Source organism: Coptis chinensis, chromosome 5 (genome assembly GCF_015680905.1).
Source record: "Coptis chinensis isolate HL-2020 chromosome 5, ASM1568090v1, whole genome shotgun sequence".
Classification (NCBI taxonomy): Eukaryota; Viridiplantae; Streptophyta; class Magnoliopsida; order Ranunculales; family Ranunculaceae; genus Coptis; species Coptis chinensis.
The window spans coordinates 49,805,262-49,822,586 of NC_141460.1; the positions used below are offsets into that span (position 1 = coordinate 49,805,262).

Here is a 17,325-nt window from a genome sequence, read left to right on the forward strand (position 1 = left end):
GCGAGCTTTGCAACCAATTCTTGTTTCGTTACGATCATTTTTCACATTTTCATTCCGCTTATCCTTTTTACACACACCTTCCTTGAAACATACACAGAACCGCCTCCTCAGTCCTCACTGTTCTATCTGCTCTATAATATATTTTGTCCTTCCTAATACTAAAACCAATTTTACAAGCCTAGGAATTATAACTTGCATATGCCTCTTCCTCATATTGAAAAACCAATCCCTCATATAACAAATCTTCCATTGTTAGTTAAAGAGATTTTCTTTTCTTTGGAGGGAGTATGAATAAAACCTTTTTTTTTTTCTTTTTTCGGATAGAGAGTTAAAGTAGAGGGCGAGATTGTGGAGATTTCCCTCCCCCCCATTTTCCACATACAGAATCTTGCCTTATTCTTCCTTATTTGTAGCGATTTTGTTTTGATTTTTTTGGTATCTTCTATCTAACACCGTTAGACCTCTTTGTTATGGGTGTTAAACAGGTGAACAGGTGTCACTATATTTTTTTAAGGTGTAAAAGGGCCACTTTTACACCCGGGCGGAGAAGATCAGGCCTCTTTTGTGGTTGTACTTCTTAAAAATGATTAAGCTGGAATTTGTTTGGTTGTCATCTATGATATCACAAGTATTATTGCTTGACCAGTGATTGGTTGACAATGTAATCAATCATATTATTCAAACAAATCCCCAATATATTTCTTAAACAATAACAAAGAACATAAACAACTTCTAAAATTAAGTGATTACAAGCACAATTCATTGTTGAATACAACCCAATTACATAAAATAGCTTTTATGCCGACAAATTTCTCAACTTTGATGAAAAATTTCAAGCTTTAAAAATCAGTAGCCCCATGCATGTTTGACTCAAACAAAAATCTCAGTTTCAATTTACTTCTAATAGCAACAATAGCTTCAATACTGTAACTTGTTTTTGTTCCCAAACTAAAACTCATTTAATTAAAACCCATATCATTTGGAGTTTCAATTCTCAGTCCATCTTAAAATCTTTGCGAAGTTGAGAGAGATAGGGGAGATAAAGACCTCATATAAAAGAAGATAGAGTTTATGACTATTTAGTACCACGTACTTTCATTATTTTTCCTAAATGGTATATGTACTTTGTTCCTCGCCTATTAGTACCACGAACTCTTAATTTGTTTCAATTTAGTATCTCCATCTATTTTCCGTCCAATTTGTCTAACAATGCTAAATAACCCAATGTCAAGATGACATCAGCGCTTCTTAATTTGACATTGGGCTATTATTTAATTCATCTAATCAACAACCAATCCAAATCCCAAACAGAGGGATAGTAGCCATTGATTTTAACAAACCCAACTGAAAGTGCGTGCTACCACTCGGTTGAATAATTCTCCTAATTAAAAATCTTACACTGCTCACTCAAATTAGATTTTTCCACCTAAGATTGTCTCTGCCCTTTGATCAATGGAGTTCATGGCAACCGCTCAGTTTTCCAACCAATGCCCTTCCTCAAAGACGCAAGATCTGTGAATATGATTCCATATTTTCAATCCTTCTCAACCCAAGTACCTCTTTTATCGGTGAAAAACAACATAACTTTGGTGAAAAGTTGCAAGTTTTGCTCAAGAGATTCAAACTATAAGGTCAAGTATGTTGTGAAAGCAAAAAAACGGAGTATAAGGTTGGAAGATAAGGAAAGAAAGCGGTTTGTGTTTGAAGAAGTTGTAGAAGTTATTCTGGAAGTGTTAAAATCTTTGCGAGGACCTACCATCGCTGCTATTATGTTAGGCTTAGTACTCCTGATTGGTCTCGTCGTGTTCTTGAAGATCAGTGGATTGAAGAATTTAGAAGTCTTAAACAATCCCTTTCTACTGCTGCTACTCGTAATTAATCAGTTCATGTTTGTATCTTCTTGTTGATGAATAGCAAGGAAACTTTGCAAGCTCATGGCTCTTATTACAAGTTTACATTACAATAAATCTTTGTGTTTAGTACACAAACTTATATTCAATCTTTGTATCTTGAAGAAGAATGTCTGTAAAGCGTACTATTGTGCCTGATTATTTTCTTTATACATCTTCCATTGCTTGCAGCAAATATAACTTCATTGGTTAACAACTATTCATTTAGCTCGTGATATAGATAACAGAGCCTTCATATTGTGATTTGTAATTAAGAAGCGATGATGTCATCTTGACATTGGGTTATAGACAAATTGGTCGGAAAAGAGACGGAGGTACTAAATTGAAACAAATTAAGAGTTCGTGGTACTAATAGGCAAGAAACAAAGTACAGGTACCATTTAGGAAAAAAAAATGAAAGTACATGGTACTAAATAGTCATAAACTCAAAAAATATATGAAAGGACTTGAGAGATAAATTCCCAACTTATTATGGATAAAAGCATGGAAGATGAGATTGAATGGGGACTTACAGTTGAAGACTATAAGAAAGAAAAACTTTTTGATTTTCTTATTTTTTAGATTCTCTCTCCTCCTTACGGAAACAAGTATTGTTGCATCTCTCCTATTCATTTTTTTTTTTTTTTTTTTTGAAAGGCAAGCAGGGTTTTTGAGAGGTCCCTTACCCCTATCTCCTATTCCTTTTGATTCACATATCCCTGATTTTGTGTTTTTACAAACCATCGGGTTCTATATGGTATTCAACTTTCTTACCAACCAAACACATAACAACTAAACCAGGTATTCCACATCACCTATTCATGGATAGGGAGTGTTTGTTCATGCTGCGAAACAGGTATTCCATGTCACCTATTTATAATAGTGATACTTTAAGGATAGCTAGTCAACATATTTTGGTAGAGCAAAACCAGGACCATTTCTAGGACGTACAATTAAGGAAGTTGGATTAAGTTTTTGTCATTTATTTAGAGTTTAACCTCTTTAAATTTGTACAAGATAAATTAATTATCACACTTATAATAGATTTTGCTAGTCCCGACTTGGACCAATGTCCTAAATTAATAATTTTGTTAAATTTTTGTAAATTAATAGATTTCAAAAGTTCAAATGTAGAATTCTATGTGTCCCACTTATTCTCTGAATTAATAAGAAATATATATATATATATATATATATATATATATATATATATGAGACTAATTAATCATGATGAATAGTGTTGTAGGTTGTCAAATAGTCCGTGTTTGTGTTTGATTAGTAAAGGTTGATTAAATATGTCATTACCATATGATAAAGATCGCATAATATCACTATGATCTATAACTATTTTCTAGCTTATAAAAAAAAATGTTAGGGACTAGGTCTTTCAGCGTGATCTTATTCCCTGGTGACTACATATGATCCTTAAAATATGTTCTTGTACTATAGTAGTGTCTTGTAATAATTTCTTCATTTTTCTTCCCTATCGATCTTCTAAACAAATGGTGTAACACACACACACACACACACACACACATATATCCCGGCTCCTGAAAGGACCTTAAATAAAGACCAAATCTAAAATAACCCACAATTTCACCTACAAAATGATTTAAAACCTAATCTTTTGTGCATATGATCTACTTACCATAAAGAACATCTCTACAAAAATTCAACTCGTTTGATATCTTCTAACTTAGATAAAAATTGTTGTCCACTTTTGAAAAAATATCTAACGGTCTAGAAATGTCTACTTTTTGCAATCATCTTTTGCCAATGTTAAAAATTGTCAAACAAGTTGAATTTTTGTAGAGATGTTCTTTATGATTAGTAGATCATATGAACAAAAAATTAGGTTTTAAATTATTTTGTATGTGAAGTTATGGGTTGTTTTAGATTTGGTCATTATTTAAGGTCATTTTAAGAGCCGAGCTAATATATATATATATATATATATATATTCAAAGGGAATCATAATGATCTTAAAACTAATATTATAGCAAGTCCAATGGAGAGCTGCTAAAATGGTGCCACATAGGATTTTTTGACTTTTTAGCTTGCTAGCCAAATTTGGCATGCCTAACATGAAAAACCAGTCCAATAGGCTTTTTTTAGTATTTCGTGGAATTGGTGGACAGACGATAGAAAGTCTGTCGTCTGTCACTATTTACTTAAAGGGTCAGGATCAATATACAACACTTTTTATACAATGACCTCCATCTTACCATACCTTACAAATTTACTTATGACTTGATTTTTTGTTGATGTCATCTTCTTACTATGGAAAACATCCTTACAAAAATGGGCTCATTTGGAAATTTCTAAAGATGCCAAAAGTGGGTTGCAAAATTTTAAATCTTGATCATTAAAATAAATCATAGTTTCAAATCAAGTTTTGAAAGGGTTAGAGATTTTGGATTGATATGAAATTTTCGGGATATGATCTCCATAGTGGTAATTAAGATCACACCCACAAAATATTAGCCCTTAGTTTAACTTATAAAAGGTTGTTGTATAAAAAATATGTTGTATATGGATCCCTCCACTTACTTAAAAATAAAAAGTAAAAGTGAACAGTAATCATGAATAGTGCTGTGAATAGTGATAGACGTCTGTTACAATTTAACGCACTTTATGCCGTCCGTCTCCCAGAACTTATTTTTAGTAGCTACTAGACAATACCACAAATTTAGCTGGGTATATCACACTAGCCAAATGTAGGACCCTTCTAGCAACCCCATTGGAATGGTTTTTTGGTTTTTGGGGTGCTATATGGCCTTTTTCGTTAGATAGTGGAGTCCAGAAAGTCCCGTTGCCACATCGAGATATGAAAGACCATGCCCCATTGGACTTGCTGAGGTATTAAATATTCATTCACAAGACAACCTTCTGCTAACATGACTGAATCTAATGCTTACAAACTCTAATGACAATTGCCTAACTTAAACTACTATATTGTAAACGTTGATTTCAGTTGATAGAAATATGAAACTAATTAATATTACATCAAGATCAACTTCATTCTTAAAACTAAGAATTTGATTTAATGGTAAGCATCTGAAAAATGCAGACAATATAATAGTTTTAGGGTTAAGTTGGAAATGGCTGCTCTTCAATTTGTTGGTGTGAAGATCCCTATGTGTCCGGTTGTATGAGGGAATAACATAATACTTACCATATTTGATAAGAAATCATCTTGTAGGATCCTGGATATATTGGATTTCTTCTCAATTACTAATGTCTTAATGTCTAGGTCCTTTGAGTTAAAACCTCACACCCATATATATGAGCATGCTTTGGATTGGACATGGCTCTTTGGGGTGACGTAAGTGAGAACAATATCGATATGTGGTGAGTGGTGGGGCTTTACAAGTGGTAACAAAGTTGATGACGACTCTCCTAAAGTTGGTGGGATTGCAGTACCATGGGTCAGCCTGGTCTCCCATCTGATAGGAAGTCGTCTTAAATCTTGAATATATTGGATTGCGTCTCTTTTATTTGATATCGATGTCATTTGAGTTAAAACCTCACCACCATGTATGGGCAAACTTTGGACATGCATGACATTTAGGTCATGGTGTAAGTGGGGACAGTATAAACCTGTGGTGAGTGGTGGGGCGTTAGACAAAAGTAAACCATTAATGTAGTTCAGGCTCTCCTCACATCATATATTTGAGCTATGAGTTGTTGCAGCGATCACATTGTCATTCATGAGAACGGTAACACTCTATAATGGCTACATGAGATATGGACTAACAATTAATTATGAATGTTTGGCATGAGCTGGATCTTGTAACATATGGATGTTCTCATTGATTGCTGAAATATAGCTATTGTACATGAGGAGGATGTTGTCATTGTGTGGAATTAAGGAGGACGTTGTCATTGTTCATGAAGACATTAGATGATTTTAGGTTGTGAAAACCCCAAAATCATAGATGGCTACTACTATATGTTTATTTGTTAGTAAAAGCAATTTTCATCTTTGTATGTAAGTTAGTGTTTATGAAATAACATCTAACCCAACTTCTATTCGATCAAAATATCAAGCACTTTATCCTACTAAAAAAACCAAAGTATTATAAACATGTAAAGTGATCGACATAACTAAGTGAATCTTTGCATTGTATTTTTTACGAATCGAGTTTCTTTCCTCTTAAGCCCCTAAATCATGACACTATTAAAAAAACATGGTAATACATGCATGTCTCCTCGTTCTAAAAACATTTAAAGGTAGACCCATGAATCTTGATTCTGCCATCCAAACACATTGCTATTTGTGTATGCATGTTTCCTATAAGCACATTTTTTTTAGCAATATGTGTTGTTACATGTGGGTGTTGGGATTAAATAGTTCCCTATCTTTCACTAACAAAATCTAAAATGTTTCGAATAAAGGGATTCCCAACATTTTAATTAACCGATTCGGTCTACCAACATACACCACTACATGATATAAAGAATCTAATGTTGTAGCATGTTTAGCCACTTGATTGATCTGCAACAAAATTAGCCTCTTTCCAAGTATTAGAGATGAGGCATGAGTTTAGTTGCTCTTTGTGCAGTTCCCATCTAGGCCTTAATCTCCATAGTGAGTCGTTATAGTAAGTCGAAAAAGTAGGTTAGCGTAGCAATGCTCTTTTTATATATATATAGATAATTTTGGAAACAATTTTAGTACATATATCGGTTAGTTTATGTGATATGTAATTATTAATTAACCGAAAAAAGAATAAATCCCATATAAATAGGAACTATCTGGCAAATCAACCGATTTTTATGATTTTCTTTACACTTTTTTATGAATTTCTTTACCTATTTTTAATAGGCTTGCTTGACTACATGTATGGTAATGAAAGGGCACAAGACAAAACAATTTGGACTTCCTAACTTGAAGTGTGGTTGGTGCAACTAGAGCTTGTTTTGTAACTTTGTTTGGTTGGTGGAAACCAGGATGATAGATCGAGGCTTTGGAAAGGATGTCGAAGAGATATCTCAAAATGTGGAGACTAATGCCGCTCTTTGTGGCAAAAATTTGGATGAGTACGCAGCTAATTAATGAAAGAAAAGAAGCCACGGTTATTGTTGAAAATACTCAAGCTCATGAGTACACTGTAGCTACGAAGCCACTTGTTGTTGCTGAGAAGGATGCATGGTATTTGGGAGTATGAACTCCATATTGTTGAAATTAGTTGGTTATCCTTTAGAGACTCACGCCCTTCGGGGCATTGATGGGCATTGTTGTTGATCGAAGATGGAAGAACTATGATGGCTTGATCCCTTGGTAGGGTACGTAGGCAGCCACTATATGGTGCAACTTTGTTGGTCCTTCAGGACATTGATGGTTGTTGTTTGTGGTTCTTTCATTGGTGGATTGGGTTGTTGTGGGATGGTCGGCTCAAATTTGTTGCATAAATCTTCATGGAGGTGGAGAATTGTTGAAATGTGCGGTGGTGCAATTAATAAATGTATTAATTAGGAAACCAACTAATTTGGAAAGCACCCTCATGGTTTGGATGACTAGTTTCCTATTTGTATTAGGTCAGAATTAATTTGTTGTGAGCCTCCACGTAGTTTTGGAAAGAGTTTCCTAGGGAAACCCATTGTGAACTTGAGGTCTATTTGATTTGGAAATTGCAAGCAAGAGAGGAGAGGAGAGCCAAAATTGTTGTGAAGAGAAATTAGTGAGAGAGAATATAATTTGGGAATTCCATATAGGGACTCTTGAGTATTGGTGAGTGTTTGTAATTTGTTCCCTCTATTAGCAATTGAATCTCTTTTTGTTGTTGGACGTAGGCATTGCTGAACCATATTAAAATTTTGGGTCTCTTTTTATATTTTTCTTATTGGTTGATTACTTTGGTTTAATTTATTTACTATGTACTTTTGGTTAGGAGTTTGGTTGCTTGTCGATTTCATACGCCGCTATTATTGGTTGTACATTTCCACCACACTTGTTTGTTTATCGTTTTCAGGGCCGGCTCTGAGGGGTAGCCAACTAGGCAGCCCACCTAAGGCCCCCAACTAGCTTGTTTGTCAAAATTTGGGTCCCCAAGTATAATCTTATACCCATTAGGCCACATATAAAGGTTGTTCAGTCCGATCAAATTATGTGTAATCCAGTCCACTCAAATATTGGACCATGACCCTTTGTGTCAAAGCCTTATTTTTTTCTCAATAATATAGGCCCATTTTAAGAAACTCGCCTTGGGCCCCTTAAAGTTCAGGGCCTACCCTGATCGTTTTTGTTGCATTGCATTGACGTTAGGATTGACAATGGGTTGGATCGGTCCGGATATATGCAAATCCAAAACCGATCCGCTTTTCAACAATACAGACCAAGAACCCGACCCGACCCGAATGGATATTTGAGTTAGAGAACCAAAACCAAACTGAAAACTTTTTTTTGATTCCGGATCCGATCTGTTCCAAACCAATAAGCTCAATTTCAACCCAGTGAACCGAGTTTTTTTATAATTGGATCCTAATTTTCGTTATATAAATACTAAATAATTTTTTTTTTGCTAAACACAAAAACAAGGTACATGACCAGCCTCTTTTTGTGTGTGTAGATGTGGTATATGGATGATGTAGATAGATGATGGTCGTTGAACAAAAAGAAGTGTATCAAAACCTAATTATCCCTCAATAAGTAAAGGATAAGTAGGGTATCGTTCCACTTTTAAGTGTATATTTATATGAAGGACAGGACTGGAAAGGGGGTTTGAGGGATTAAAAACTATGATTATAGATATTGTAGATTCTAATGCTAAACTAAACTAAACTAACTAAACTTATACTAAAACTAAGAATTGGAAATAAGGAGAGAATATGAGAGAGATAGATTCAAAAGATTCAAATCCACCAATGCTTTTGATTCAATGACTTTTTGCTTCATGTTGTTCTCCAAGTAGACTACAATCGGGCAATCGAGCGAGTGTCGATGCCTTTTTGGGTGAAACATCGTTAAACAATTAACTCTACTTAAGGTTGTTCCTATGTTCATGTTACTAGTATCTTCTTTCCTTTTATGTGAGCTTGGGTAGCTATTCAATGAATCACCATCTAAGGCAAACACAAGGAATACTTCCCTACTCTAAAACACTACACAATTAGAAGAAAAGTAGAGAATAATAGTATAATATTCAATTACAATAAATAAAACTCTATTCTAGTATTATATTCAATTGCAATAAATAAAAGCATGTTACTAGCAAATATTCAATTGCAATAAATAAAACCCTAAACTAGCATGATATTCAATTGTAATAAATAAAAACCTTAATATATACTTCCATCCCGGTGTGGGAAATGGAACTAATAACTAAAAACATAAAGAACTAACTGATTGAAGAACACCATAAACCGGAAGAATCATTAAACCTTAAGCACCGGCTTCATCTCCTCCCTTGAAGGAGAAGATTAGCCTTCCATATAGAAGGAAGAACACTAAGAACGAAGAAGAAGAAGAGTTGAAGAACATAAGACTAGAAAGACTAATTTATTAAGACTCGACTAGTTAAAATCGATCTTTTATTATTAATCTCTCTGCCTTTAAGTTCGGAGACAAGAATATAAGTGAATTGGCCAAATTACATGAGGCACTTAGGTCCTCTATTTATAGGGGTTACAATGAGCTCTAGAAGCATTCCAAACCATCATTTGTTTCCTAATACAAATAGACTTCTTCAGAGTCCGACTTCGTCTTCAAAACTGAGAAGGAATTGGCTACAGTGTCGATTCATGTGTCTGGACGTATTATTCATGCGTCCCAAACTTAATCAATGCGTCTGGACGCTCGATTTATGCGTCCCTAACGCACTCAATGCGTCTGGACGCTCGATACATGCGTCCCAGACGCATAAGCCGATTTTCTCTCTTCTGCTCCATCCTTCTATCCTCTTTTGCGGGCTTTGGTCCAAACAACGAATCCTTTGTCCTTGGGCTTCCAAATACACTTTAAAATAGGTCCAAGTCGCATCTTTAACAGCTCCAATTCCTTGGCCTTCTCCATGATTGTCCACGGGCCTCCCATGTGATCCTTAATGCTCTGAATTGCTTCGTTTTACCCCATTTTCTCTAATATTCTACAAAACTCTCTTTTTTACCTGTAGAATCTTAAAACACAACTTATAAACACTATTAGTCCACTAAGATGGCTAAACAAGAGGCATAATCGAGGGTTAAATAGCACTTTTGAGCACTTATCACAACTCCTAACTTTTGCTTTTGCTCTCTTAGCAAATAAGATAAAAAAAATAGATAAGTGATCAAAATCACATCCTAATAACAAAAATAAAATCCTAACTCATTTTCGCAGGCATCGCGATTGCATTTACCATATGCAACAAGGCTTTAAACCTTTAAGTTCCCCAAAAAGGACGAGTTATAGTCTCGTGAGGGTTTTCAGGTGATATACCCACAAAATCAATCAATAGCATGTTCAAGAATGATAGTATTTTTCATAGAGAGAAATTCCTTACCCACTTAGTGCTTACTCCAATAGACAATCTCCATTGCTAACTACATTGCTGCAAAGACTCATAGATTATGATGAGAGATAGTAAAAATTGACAAAAATTCTCAATCAAGGCTTATGTGTGTACTTAGTCAATTTTCTATACTCTCCTATCCAAGAAACGGAATCCCTAATTTACCATAGGTAGATAATCTCGACTTTCAATTCTCACCAGTCATACTCTCAGAAAAGAATCTCTCAGAAGATGGTCTACTATTTTACCTCATGTATGTGGGGAAAAGAATAATGCATACGAACATCCCACAGACTACCTTGAAAAACAGACTTCTGAATAAAAGTAGTCTCATGGAAAGAATGTCAATCACATATGAAGTGTCGGGTCCTTCACTTTAGCATCCTCTCACCTATTCTAGACTTAGGTACCATCTTGTAGTGATAAGTCATGGGTTGTAACTTGGCTTGGGTATTGGTTTATGAAGGAAAGGTAAAAAGGATTCTAAGGTTGTTTACGAAAAACACTAAGGGTTTTGCTTCTTTCTTTTGGAAGATTTCTTCAAATTCTGTATTGCAGAGAAAATTCTTCCTTTGTCTTAGCTTTTCCATCCATTCTGTTCAACTTTTTTTTTTTTTTTTTTTTTAAGACTTCAAAGGTATATCCTTGATTAGTAATTGGATATGCTTGTTTTCCACTAGCTTCTTTCACTTTGAACAAGAATGATGGTCTTCATTGTATCTCTCGATATTTCCTTGTAATCTTCCTTTTGTGGTCTTTCTTCCTCCTTGTGCCCCTCGTATTCTCAAAAACATATGGGTATGGATGATAAAGATTTTGGCTATACTCCTTTGTCCGGAGTTGGGTAAAAGGGTAGGGGTTTTATGAAAGAAAAATGGCTTATTGTAAAGGCGTAAAAGGGTTTAACATGATGGTCCTACTAGGTGGGATAAAGGCTGAATGGGTTCACTACTTGGCTTATCAGTATGATACTCTGTTTCGAATAGACTACAAGACCTAATGGCTATCTCCCCAGTTGATGTCACTTCGTGATTAACCAAATCAACAAAATAATGAGACTATATTACAACGACATAAAGAATTGAAAGATGTTGAGTCACTAAGACTCGGATTTTTCGTAAGAACTCTCCAAAGAATGGGTATAAAGCTCAAGTCTCACGGGCTAAGTCTAAATATTCTACTTCCAATTTACTAGGGGTTTAAATCTCTCTTCTATCAAAAGTATACAAAACTGATCAAGTATTATGGTGGTGCCTTAATAAAGAATTCTATCAACAAGAACTATGTCCGAGCATAATAAATAGTCTAAGTGGTAATGAAATCAATAATATCAACTATCTATCAAACTCAACACTAAGCAGTATAGAATATATATCCCAGACTCATCATTAAAATTCATTTTTCTCATGCAACTGATATAGAAACAAAAATATTTTTGTTTTTGAAAACTAATTTTCGAAATTCATTTCTTAAGTACTTCTCAAGTACACCCTCCCCCTACTTATGCATGCATTGACCTCAATGTATAAAGAAGTAAATGAAATGGATGAGAAAAAGGTAGGATATTACCATTGATGCAGAATATCAGAATTAGTTCAAGAAACAAATTTTTAGGTCTTTTTACGTCAGATCCCCAAGACGTAATGTGAGTCTTTTAAAGTCAGATTCTCAAGACTTTATATCATGCATTATCAATTTGGAGTGAAGAGATCAGATTTTCTCACCCAAATCTGACGAATGTTTGGAGGACGAGGAGGTCTCACCTTGTGGGTCATCAAAATACTCCTTGATATGCTGGAAAGATTGTTGGTGAAGTTGCTTCTCTACCTTGAATTATTTTAGGTCTGACGATTGTGTGATAGGCCTTGTGGTTCCTCTGTGTAGAAGATTGATGAAAATCTTTCTTTCTATCAGGATAATAGTATCTGATGTGTCCTTTACCACCACAGTAATGATAATGGATGTCTGGCTGACTGCGCTCAAGGTGGGCGGTAGACTGGTTTACATCTCTTGTTCAGACAATGATGGTGTAGAAGAAGCTTCAACAGTGCAATTCTCCTTATCAATATGGTTCACTTTCTGCTTTAGAAGACTCATTTCAGTTTCTAGATTCTGTTGTTTTTCCAAAATTTCTTTAAGCTGATTTTCTAGTAACTGATTTTTCTGGGCAGAAGTCTGTTCTTCATCCTAAAATGTATAGTTTATCTTCTCAAGATATGATACTCTCTCTGTCAATTTTCCATTCTGCTCACTTAAATTCTGAATTTTCTGTAGAGATTCCAAGAACATGGCTAGCAATGCCTCTGTGGTGGGGTTCTCAGGTTCATCACAGTTTTCTGTAGATTGAGCACTTTCAATTGTATCTTCGAATGGGACGAATTCTTGTATCATACTATCAAGGAAGTACACCTCTCCACCTTCGGCTTCATCACAATCCTTATACAACAGGTGAAAGATATTTATGTCCATGGACATCTTACCAAAGTTGATCTTCATTTCAGCGTTGTAACAATTTATCAAAGCTTTTGCGGTAGCGAGGAAAGGTCGGCCTAGAATAATTGGAATTTTATCAAAGGCTTCCTGGGTGTCTATCACAATGAAATCCACTGGATAGTAGAAATCGGCTACTTGAACAAGAACATCCTCAACTATGCCTCACGGGAATCTTGGTAGAGCGGGGTCGATAACTTCAATTTGACTTGTGTAGGCTTTAGGTTCTCCAGGCCCAACGCTTGGAACACATGATATGGCAAGAGATTAACACTAGCACCAAGGTCTAAGAGAGCATTACCCGTGAATTTTTCTCCTATCCCGCATGATATTGTAGGACTTCCCGGATCTTTGAGCTTATTTGGAGCTGGTCGATGGATAATAGATGTTGTTTGTCCAGCTAGAAACGCTCGCTTTGGAACATGAGTACTTCTCTTTATGTTGCATGCATCCTTCAAGAATTTGGCATATGATGGCAACTGCTTGATCGCTTTGAGAAAGGGGATATTGATGTTATCTTTCTCAAATGCTTCCTTCATCTCTAAAAATTGCTTGTCCTTTTTGCTTTGAGCAAAAAACATAGGAAAAGGTGCCTTCGGTACAAACACATCAGCATGTGTTTGCTCTTCTTTCTCTTTGGCATTCTTGCATATCTTGTCTTGGTCATCTTGACGAATGGGAGTGGAAAGGATTTCCCCCACTTCCTTTTGAACTTTATTTGAAATCTTGATCGATTGCTCTGTAGCAATGTCATCATGAGAAGGTAAGTCAACCTTGTTGTCTATCTTCAATCCTGATCTGAGAGTAGTAACTGAGCTGACATGATCATGGAGGTGATCAATACTAGAAGTTGTCCCAATATGGCATACATCTTCACTCTTGGATATTGGTTCCAATAAGCTAGGTTGAGTGGCTTGTGTCTTTACAGACAAAGCAGTAGTGAGTTGGTCGACCTTAGCCTCTAGAGACTCCATTCTAGAACATTGACTTGCCCGAGATTGCCGGAGATTGAAATCAGAGGCGTGCAATAAGCTCTAGAACACTTTCAAACTTCTCGATTTTTCTGTGATAGCAAAGTAATTGCATTCTCTAGGTTGGCGGGGAAAAGCGGCATAATTTCTCCTAGGATCGGGCAATAACTCTCCACTTGTATTGGAATTTTGTTGAGAGTATAATTGTTGTTAAGGGACCAACTGTGAAACTTGACTTGTCTGTGGAATATAACTTTGATCTTGAGAATCAGGGGGTCCAGCGTTCTGTCTCCAATAATTACCTTGAAAGTTATTACCACCTTGGTTGGGCCTCTGAAATGAATTTATATTGTACTCTCCAACTGATGCATGTTGATAGTAACTAGGACATTCTAGAGTTGCATGAGAAGTGTCCGAACAGACTTCGCAGTATTGGCTAGCTTGCATGACTGGGAGAGATTTAGCTTGAGACTTGTTGAACTTGGAGGGATTCATAGAGAACTGATTAAATTTCTTACTCAGAGTTTCAATGCTGGTGGCCAGGCTGGCCAATGTAGACTTCAGTTCTTGATCTGATTGTTCATGTGCTTTGTAGCCAAATTGCTTTGTTGGCTCCCCCTCCATGCTAGCGACATCCTCGTTGCTAGTAGTCTGATAAGAGCCCAAAACTGTAGTTTTAACCCCTTAATAATCATACTGTTAGACCAATTATGTGAATAATAAGTAAGAGTTAATACCGACACGTGTTTTATGCATTTCGGGCTTCAAAGTCCATTATGTGCGTAAATATGCCACTTTAGCGAGATAAAGGAGCAAAAGTCGTGAGAACTTCGAATGCCATATCTTTGGACTCAGACCTCGGAATTGGGCATACCTCATGTCAAAACGACCGGCTTGGAAAGAGCTTTGCAATGGTCCAAGCCTTGACCCAATCAGAGGAGCAGAAGTGGACGAAAAGTCTGTTGAAGCCGAATCTAGCTGAAGAGGCCTTTTTGGACTGAAAGAATTGGGTTTTGGGCCTGATTCTCTGGCCCAAAACATGGCTCCAAGCCCATGCACGATTTTTGGATCTGAATGTATAAAAACAAAAGCTTAGCTCATTGTTAATGGTAGATTTTTTAGTAGAGAATTAGGGTACATAGCTTAGAATAGAAAGTAGCCATTAGAATAGCTTCTAGATCTAGATTTGATTGTTTTAATTAAGTTTAATTTCAAATCCAATTCTTGTTTAGATTAAACTATTAGAATCATAGTTCTTCATTAGTATTAATAAAGAAATAGCTATTAGTTAATTTCGATTTTTGTCATTTCCATTTCTAGATCTAATTTCAATTCTTGTGTTTATTTCATTTTAGTCATTAAATTAGATTTCATTATTGTTTAATTCAGTAAATTTCAATGCTTTATATTATGTTTAGTTTTAATCTAAATGGAAATGATTAGTAATGACTCAAGGCTAAAACCTCCATTAGAGGGGTTGATGAAGCCTTGATGAAAACTTCGATGGTTAGTATAGAATTGGTTGTAGAATCTATTCCACTCTAGAAGGTCGTGTTTCGCCATGAGAATGGGTGGACGACCTCACATGCTAGTTAGTATCCGGTAGGAATGCCATGAACACTAGGGATTAGAACTCGAAATTCTCGCCGTAAGAACGTGAGAATTGAGATACAACATTCTACGCTAGGTTGTTAAGTTGGATTCGAGGTGGATTCAATTCCCCTCTGATTTCTTTATCTAGATTCAACCAATCGTATTCCCGTAGCATTCGTAGTTTAAATTCAAATAATCAATTTCATATTGCATCGTAGTATAATTCCCCTTCGTAAAGCTCTCATTGACTTAAGACTGACTAATTAGATTAGAGAACATCCATGCTAGGGAACTAGGAGTGGAACGAACTTCCTACTCCACTTAGTGCAATTCGCATCGAGAGTAGAAGCTTTGATAAAAGAGATAAAAGATCAGTTTTAGTTTACTTACGGATTGAATTCATCGTTCATTTCGTAGGTAGACTATTCATTTTACAAATATCAAATGGCGCCGCTGCCATCTTAGTTGCACTTTAGCATTGTTTTCATAATAGAATTAGTCATTTTTAAATCCCATTTCACCCACCCACCCTTGTTTGATTCATACTGTGGTTGTCCATTTCAAAGTTGAAAAATTCCGGGTAAAAATTACCTTGATGGCAGCTCCTTCCTTGAATTGACCTCTATATAGGATGGACATCTCAAATTGACCCGCCCCATGTGGGAGCGACCAGCGCTAAAAACACTGTAATTTGAAAATTACTTCGGGCCTTGGCCGTGTGCGGTTAAATTTTTCGGATTTCGACAATTTTGATTCGAACTTTGATCTTTCATATTTTTCAGTGTTCTAACCTGCTATATACACTGAACAAGCGTAAACAAGACGCTATTCATAAAGCGAAGCAAGGACGCTAATCGGTATTCCTTTCTTCCACACCTCGCGATCTCTCGTTAGAGGTTTATACTAGTATATCGAATTGTTTGGAGTGTTGCATGTTTAGTTAAGCTCGACTTAGTCTTGCATGAGATTAAGGTCTGGTCGAACAAAAACACTTAACGTAAATACACAACAACATCAACAATCAAATCTATCTAGTATACCACCCACTACACCTCTAACTACTATTTCACACACACCACCGATATAATGGGGAAGAAAGAGAGACTCCTCTCTCGGACTTCTACAAAGCCTTGAGCGATAGCCCCAAATCTTGCATCGTTCTAGCAGACCAACGGGGATTTGAGAATCCCTCCAAATATTTTAATTTGTTACCCGCTTTTCATGGTTTAGACCATGAAAAACCTTATCAGACACGCGTAGGATTGAACAAGTCCTAACAACATTCCACCATCCTACGGTTGGTGCGGAACAAATTAAATTAAGGGTATTCCCTTTCACCTTAGCCGATAAAGGCGTCTTGGTTAACGCCCAGCGCCTAATTTCGTGGACTCATGGGCTAAACTTGTTCAATTTTGTTTATGGAACATTTTTACCCACCCCTAAAGATGGATGAGATGCTTTCCAAGATTCATTTCTTTTCGACAAAATCCTCATGAATCATTTTGAGGCTTGGAATCGTTTCACCGATCTCCTTATAGAGTGTCCACATCATAACTTAGCAAAAGACACGTTAGTTCGTGCCTTTTCAAAGGACTTCTACACCACCATAAAGAAGTCCTTGACATAATGAATGGGGGTAGTTTCTTAAGCAAAGGAGCCTCGGAGGCTTATAAATTTTTAGAGGACCAAACTAAATTTTTAAATAATAATTGGGGGTAGTGACGATTACTCCAGCTCCGCTTAGTTCTTCTTCTTCAGTTAAGGCTACCAAGTATGTTTGAGGTTAAAAACAGATCCCCGAGCTTAAAACTCTAATGAATCCCTCACAAAAAGGTAGAGGCCATTTCGTACAACAAAAGCCAATCCCCGGCCATGAATATAAATTCTAAT

At 36.0% G+C, this 17,325-nt stretch overlaps 1 pseudogene; it reads right to left on the reverse strand.

Annotated features, from left to right (window-relative positions):
• Positions 1–16,899: 16,899 nt before the first annotated feature.
• Positions 16,900–16,992, reverse strand: LOC147497789 (small nucleolar RNA R71; annotated as a pseudogene).
• Positions 16,993–17,325: the final 333 nt, after the last annotated feature.